Genomic DNA, 8194 nt, shown 5'->3' with positions numbered 1-8194 from the left:
TTCTCTGGCAGCCTGAAGAGCAACATTAAATCGTCAGTAATTCCTTCATGCGCAAATGAAAAAACAAGTTTATTCTGCTAGTTGCTGTAAAGTGCTATATAAATAAAAAATGTTGTTTTATGTTGTGCCTTACCACAATCTCCTTTTAATAGCACAAATCTGCTCATTGAACCACAGACAGCTGTTGACATGATGTTTTTAGCTGGAGTAAAGAACCATAATATCATCTAGCGCTGCCAAGAAAAATATGGTAAATAGTAAAAGATAGTCAATTAAAATCTAAATTACTACCGACTGAGAAGTTTTATTGCATGTCGGGGTGGTAACGGTATCACATGCCGAATGTCATCAATGACAAAAGACTGAAGAGAAAAATCTGAGGGCCATTATCTGTGTCTTATTCCTTTTGGAATAAAATTCCAAAAAGAAAGATTTTTGCCATTCAAAAATAGAATAGAAAACCTTTATTGTCATTGTACAGAATACAACGAACTATGAACGCTACTGCTGATCAGTGCAATAAAACACAGTAAAAATATTACAAAACAAACACATTGACAAAAGTAACTTGAGCAAACAAACATCCACAGACAACAACACAGGTTCAAACATGTTAAGTAAAATTAGATTTTGCACTAGAATTTGTGCTTCAGTTGCACTGGGATACATGTAGACATTTCACTGGTATGTAGTCTAGAATAAATTAAGTTATTGCACCACTATGAAGATCCAGTAGCTTGTCCCTTGAAAGGACAGTAAACAACATATTGCCCGTGTGGGGTCATTCAATTTTTGTAGGAGTTGAGCGTGCTTAAGGGTCAAGGAAAGAAATGACATGCTTTGTGGTTGTGTGAAAAGCTTCTATCTTGAAATAATGAGCAAAATAATCCACTTCTGACTCATGAAATAAACGTGTCAGCCTCTACACCTGCCAGGGTCTCATAGGTCGTTTTTATGACACAAGCAGCTCAGGGCGAGATCAATTTGTTTCACACAAATTTCACGCTGTGCTACAAGTCCGTCCGTCAATCCTACGGCAGACTACATGCTGTGTGCGGGCTCTACACTTTGAAACACTTTGTGTACAGTCTCCTATAGTGGAAATGTAGTAAGGTTGGGTTCTCAAACTGTGCCACAAACCCAGTATGTGGGTGTGGCTGACAAGTGAAAGAAATGTGAAGCAGAACTAATGTTGTGTTTATCTGCTTCATGTGGTGCTTGACAAGGCTACCAAGATTTAGACACAGAGAGACCTGTCACCCCAAAAATGTCAGAACCACTCAAGTATTTGAAGAGAAAACACTGTTGCACGATGAAAGAAACCACTCGCAGGTGTTACTGTATTACATTACATTACATGTCATTTAGCTGACGCTTTTATCCAAAGCGACTTACAATTAAGTGCTTTCAACTGTGAAGGTTCAAACTCGAGACAACAAGTAGTAAGTGCAATTTAGCTTTAAATAAGCAAAGCTACAAAGAGACATGAAAGTGCAGGTTCAAGAATAATTTTTTTGTTTTTGTTTTTTTGTTTATCCAAGGTGTAGTCGGAAGAGATGTGTTTTTAGCCTTCGGCGGAAGATGTGTAGGCTTTCAGCCATCCTGATGTCGATGGGGAGCTCATTCCACCATTTGGGAGCCAGGGCAGTGAACAGTCTGGATTTGGTTGAGTGATTTGTTCTCCCTCGCTGTGAGGGGGCAGCAAGCAGTTTGGCTGATGCAGAGCGAAGTGGGCGGGTTGGGGTATATGGTTTGACCATGTTCTGGATGTAAGCTGGAGCTGATGCGTTCGTGGCCCTGTATGCAAGTACTAGTGTCTTGAAGCGGATGCGGGCAGCAATTGGTAGCCAGCGAAGAGAGCGGAGGAGCGGTGTGGTGTGAGAGAACTTGGGGAGGTTGAAGACAAGTCGAGCTGCTGCGTTCTGAATGAGCTGCAGGGGTCGGATGGCACATGCAGGGAGGCCAATCAGGAGGGAGTTTCAGTAGTCTAGATGTGAGATGACTAGAGCCTGAACCAGAACCTGAGCCGCCCTGTAATACTCCCAACTGGTTTGGATATACTGTATGCTGCCAAACATACTTTATTTTAACCCCCTTATTAGCAGTATAGACATCTAATACATGGTTTATAACACACTATAACGTAGGTGTACATGGCATTTTAAAGGTTTATTAGTGTACAGTGTTTGTCAATACTTATATTGACATGAACCCTATTACTGCTGTCTTTCCTCCTGTATACATGATCCTGATGTTGCAATGTTGGTAGATGGTCTACGTGTCAGCGGATTCAGTCGACATTTTCTGTGTACATCTTCATATTCTCTTAAGCTTGGGAAACTGAAGAGTCTTCCTTTCCAAGACTTTTTTTTCCAAGGAATTTTTTGGTTTTAATCAAAGTTTCTGTAGCATGTATGTTTTTTTGTTTTTTTTTAAGGGTTGGGGTTGCTGACCCCAAGCCCAACCTTCTACCATTTCTGGTTTCTGGAGTGTTTTGGAGTTAGAATTATCCCCTCTCCTAGCCTATTGTCCTCCATGCAATGGATTACAGTCTCATACCACATGGGACCAGATGGACTATGGTCTTGACACGTCAAGCCTAGTCTATATCCATGACGTTCCACTTCCGGGATTGCTCCGTTGAAATCCGCAGGGAAATTCTGGTAGATTTCACTCTTTTCGGCTGGCTGTCTGTTACCTTCTGCTTTCTTTGTGTTGGAATTTTATACTCCGGTTGATTTATGAGGACTATGGTTAACAGCTCCTCAGAGCTCTGCAGGGTAAATCCAGACAGCTAGCTAGACTATCCGATCTGAGTTTTCTGTTGCACGACTAAAATAACTTTTGAACATAAACGTTCCACCAAAACAAGTTCCTTCCCGAGGCTATTTTGCAGCAGCACCGTGGCTCTGCCTGGTGCCTAGCGCCACCCATGACAATTGCTTAAAAAATGTCAATAAACCACAGCACGTTTTTCTCCCATCCTGGAATGCTGTGTGGACTAGCCAGACCCTTCTCCGCAGCGCTGTGTAGGAAGGTCTGGCAATGCAAGACTACATTAAGCTCAACCAACTCCTGCTGCTGCGTAGTGAAAGCTGCAACCAGTACAACAGTGTGTATATTAATACCAGCAGCGTGAGACAGAACACTACAATCACAGGACATACATTGAACACTTTGAATGACTTGGGAGAACAACTTAAAGACAAACGGCAAATGATTCACCTTACAAGTTGATAAGGCCATTGACAACAATAATTTGTGGTTTTAGGTGAAATGTTTCTCAACAGCTATTGGTTGGATTGCCATAACATTTATGTCCTCCTTAGAATGAATAGTCATAACTTTGATGGTCTACCTGCAAAAATAATGGCATTCCTATCAGCCTATTTACTACGTTTACTGCTAATTTAGCAGTTGATAAAATCTGCAGCAGCAGAGCAAAGGCAGTCAATCGACTGATTTGTTGATGCCATTTGTACTACAAATGGCAATCACATTACATTTCCTTTTAGATTTGTATTTTCAAACAACATACAGACAGGTAGCCATGTTATGACAAGAGAAAAAATTTTGAAGCATAAAAGAAATTAATTCATGTAATTCATGTTCTTGATAAGAATATTAAAAGAAAAAAAGTTACATTGTAATTCTGATAGTGATTTCCCTAATATTCACTGTTAAAGCATATTTGTTTACCTTTTGGTTTATCTATTCTGCTTTCAAAGGAGTTCATGACAGAAAAAACTTTCAGAGGGTGATTTGGCAGCTCCTTTTGTTTTTCCAATCCATGCACAGCTTTGTTCAGTCTCAGGCAAGCGTGTGAAATAGGTTTCCATTGGCTATCTTCCTGTATCATAAGAACAGCTCCTTGCCCCTAGTGGAATGAATCTGCTGAAACCTTAGTTTTAGCACTAGCCCTATACTGATCTCTTGGGGGCTCCATTTATGCTTTAATTGTCTTGAAAGATTCCTGCTGTGCACATACACGTCTACTCGTATAGGTCTCTCTGAAGGCTAGAGATGTCTGTGAAATATGAAAGGAGGAACCTGCATATACTATATGAGGCAAATCAAAGGAGGCAGTGCACCTCCTTAATTGTGCCCTTTAAAAATAATCAATTAAATTAATATCCTATGGAGTTTTTGACCACTGATAGGCAGGTCCCTACAGTTTGTATTTCTTGTTATAGCAGAACCAGCGAAACAAACACACATTCATGGCACAAATACAAGAAGTGCTGTGATACACAATGCTGCTTACAACAGAGCAAGATTACGTTCATTATTATTTTGTGGCGATAACGCAACCTAAATAAAAGGTAGCAATAGGGGATAAGAAGACCACAATTTTTGGGGCGCAGTGAAAACAATTGGAAACACAACATATTACCACTGTATTAAATTAATATGGCTTATGTGTTAGCAAACTGTTTCTCATTTGTTGCCACCTGATAATAGTCCAATATGAACTCTTCTTTTAGCTTTATTCTACTCTGGGTCTTCACCTGTTAAATGCTCCACTATATTCACCAGCTAGTTGCTAACTGTGTCTGTCTGCTGTTTGGTGCTGGGCAGGTAGTGTACAGTGGGTTTATCAGAACTTTTTCACTGAAAACAACTGTCTGCTGTAGCTGAAAATGATGCAGATGAGAGCTGTGTTAGTGAATCGAAACAGCTGTAAAATCAAACAGCTAGTTAAAAAAAGAGCAGAGCTGGGAATGGCACAGTCAAGTGATATTTATCTGTAGGTTTGTATGAGGGAACCCTTATCATACTACACATTCATTTCATCTATTATTATTATTAATATATATATAAAAGCTTTCGTGCATAACAGAAGATCGTAGCTTCCGGCGACTTTCCCGCACAGAAGCTCGAGTGAAGATAATTACCTCTTCTGAAGACTCCATCATGTGTTTTTAATCTTTTCAGGCTACTAGCAACTGTGAGGAAGAGGCGCGTGCGTGATCACGGAAGGCTTGTATCATGTGGACAGGCCGACAGTGTTGTCGTCACTACTTAGAATTCCTCATGGGGGTGACAGAAACTACGCACTATAGCTTTAAATATTCATGACTAAATAAAGTTTTGACTGGGATGGCGGGTGCTGTTTTCACCTACACACATTTTATTCTCCACAATTCTACATCAGCTCTGAAATATTAATAATAATAATAATAATAATAATAATAAATTGAATTTGTATAGCACTTTTCAAGGACTCAAAGTCACTTAAATAATAAATAATTCAAAGCAAAGATGTATCATATCTTGCATACTGGTAAAGACAGCAATCACATAATATATCACATGAATACAAGCAGAGCTTTTCCTACTAAAAGGTAATACATTCAGAAAAGTATTTAGTTCTCACATCATTAGGTTTTGGATTATACAGTTAAAGTGTGGTTGCAGGCAATTATTCTGCTGGAGCTTCTGCAGCATTTAAAACTAAACACTACTTTATGTGCCTTAAAGCATGTAGCCATTGCCTAGACTGCACATAAATTAAGTTGTGCATTTTACACAGAAACCTCCCCTCAACATATTGCTGCTGTGACTGCAGCACACAGCCGTATATTATGACCAGCGTTGTCCTGAAAAATACATTTAAAGATTTTGCAAAAGTTAAACTTGTGAAAACTTTCTTTTCAAATCGTAATCATTTATCTATAACATTAAAGCTCTAGTGTGTAACTTTTGGATATTAATGAAGACATTCAAGCCATTGCCAAATAAGTTGCTACAAAGCTAATTAAGACTATCAGCTCCACAAAACTCTCTCTGTATTTCTAAGTATGTCTATGTTCAGAAGATTGTGTTGTCCGGTGACTTTCCTGCACAGAAATTCGAGTGAAGATAATTATCTCTTCTGAAGAGTTCATCATGTGTTTTTAATCCTCTGTTTCCTCCTTGGCTACTAGCAACTGTGTGGAGGAGGGGTGGAGGTGCGTGCGGGATCACGGAAGGCTTGGATCATGTGGACAGGCCGACAGTGTTGTCGTCATTACTTAGAATTCCTCATGGGGGCAACAGAAACTACGCACTATAGCTTAAATATTTATGACTAAATGGATAAAATCTCTATATTTTTTAATATACTCTCTAGGGTGTAGGCCTAATAGGCTTGTGTGTTGTTTGTATGTTTGTGTTGTCTATAGTTGCTCTTAACTAATTGTCCATTGTGGAATTAATAAAGTTGTTGAATGAATTAGCAACAATCAAAGTTAAAAACAAATTGTCTACAGTCTACAGCCATGTTAGTGGCTCTGTGAGGCTGCACAGCGGTACTTTGAGCTAAATGCTAATGTCAGCATGCTAACATGTTGAAGTGAAGCAGGTATAATGTTCACCCTCTTAGTTTAGAATTTTAGCATACAAACATTTTTGAATTTTAAAGTTTAGTTAATTAGTTTTGCAGGTATTTAGTCATGAACCAAAATGTTGGAAAAATTGGAATTTGGACCTGATGATTGTGCTTTAGCCTATGTAAAGTGAAGGTATCTCTCATGTTATTCCAATTCCTCCCAAGGGGGCCATGTCATGTCAATCTATCCAGTAGATGTAAAGATATTTCACAGGATATGTGAAAACAAAAATTGTGAAAGGTTTTTCTTCTGTGCACCATAAATGTAAATACAAACTTTTACTACTATGTATTCGTCAGTTGTGGAGACATTTTAATATATTGCTAAATACTGTGCATGGAAGTATGTGACATCACTACAAACCAGTTAGAAGATTACATGTTGGGCGCCTGGTTAGCTCACCTGGTAGAACCCGTGCCCATATACAGAGGTTTCTACTCCAACCTGTAGCCCTTCGCTGCATGTCATTCCCCCTCTCTCTCTACATTCATGTCTTCAGCTGTCCTATCAATAAAGGCCTAAAATGTCCAAAAACTAATCCAAAAAGAAGAGCACAAGTTATAATCTATTTTCATGGCACAAGTTTACCATAGTGGAAAAATGTGACAATGTTTGTCAAAATATTGCACAGGCTATTGACTGGCTTTTTTCTTCAACAAAAGTGCCTTGGTTTTCATGCTGTTCTGGTACTATTGGATTACCCCTGCACCAAAGAGCACCTTGTTAGACTTTGTTCATCCACCACCAAAAAGAAGCGCTCCTTTTCTCTGTCTTCCCATATTGACTGGTATAGTTGCATCAATGTATGGTCCTTCTCAGACAGCATTGCCCCTTGCTTGCTAGGAAATAAGAACTCACTGATTATGATCAAATATGGTGGTAGTGTTGGCTTGTGTCTATGAAAAAATGTTTTTCGGCAATAATTACAACATCTTAACAACTATAAAGGGAACTGAGGAGAAATTATAGGTGTGTTGGAACAAATGTAATCGCTTTGTGATGTGAGTGTACTTGACGTATGTCTGTGTGTGTGGGAGCAGCTTTGGGGACAATATGATTTCATAGCACTTATAAAGCATATAACAGTGCTTTTAACATAAGAAATAATCATGTTCAAATCCAAAAACTCTGATCCAAAAAATTTGCGTGTTCTAGAAGAATAAGATACGGACAAATTGGGATAAAAAACACTTTTGCAGGGAAAATTTTTTATTCAAGATTCAGACCATCAAACAGAACCCTCGTTATGTTGTTGACAACAGAAAGACGAAGATGTGTCAAACAGCTGAATGAGCATAGACAATGTTGCCGAAATGACAATGCGAGAGCTAACGCAGTAGCATCGGCATCAAACAAATTGAAAATCCATTAGGCTGTCTCAAAAGGGACAAAATCTGATGTGCAAAACTGTAAGCAGAAGCATTTCTCACATGGGAATGTGGTCCACACTTGGCAGGAGAACTTGTTAGCACATTTGACTAAATGAATCTATTAAATTTGAGAAGTGACAATGTGAAGGTGTAACAACGGGGGAAGGTTTGATTTAAATGAATAGCTGCCATTTTTTCAGTATAGAACAAGCCAAATATTCAGGTGTAATTCCAGGTGGTATTAAATTCCCAGACGAGGCACATCCTAATTCATCACCATGAGAGACTCTTATGTCTTCAGAGGCACAAGAGTTTGAAGAAATAAGTTCTCCATTTGACAATAAGTCTTTTCTAAATGTCAGAGGACAAAATGATAAATTACAAAGTCAAATGCATTAACAAACCGTTAACGGTCATCTCAGAGCTGCACCAGTGAAGCCTGCGGCAGCCCGT

Source organism: Perca fluviatilis, chromosome 16, assembly GCF_010015445.1.
Source record: "Perca fluviatilis chromosome 16, GENO_Pfluv_1.0, whole genome shotgun sequence".
NCBI classification, from domain to species: Eukaryota; Metazoa; Chordata; class Actinopteri; order Perciformes; family Percidae; genus Perca; species Perca fluviatilis.
The sequence above is the reverse complement of the archived record's forward strand: the minus strand, read 5'-3'. Positions refer to the sequence as shown.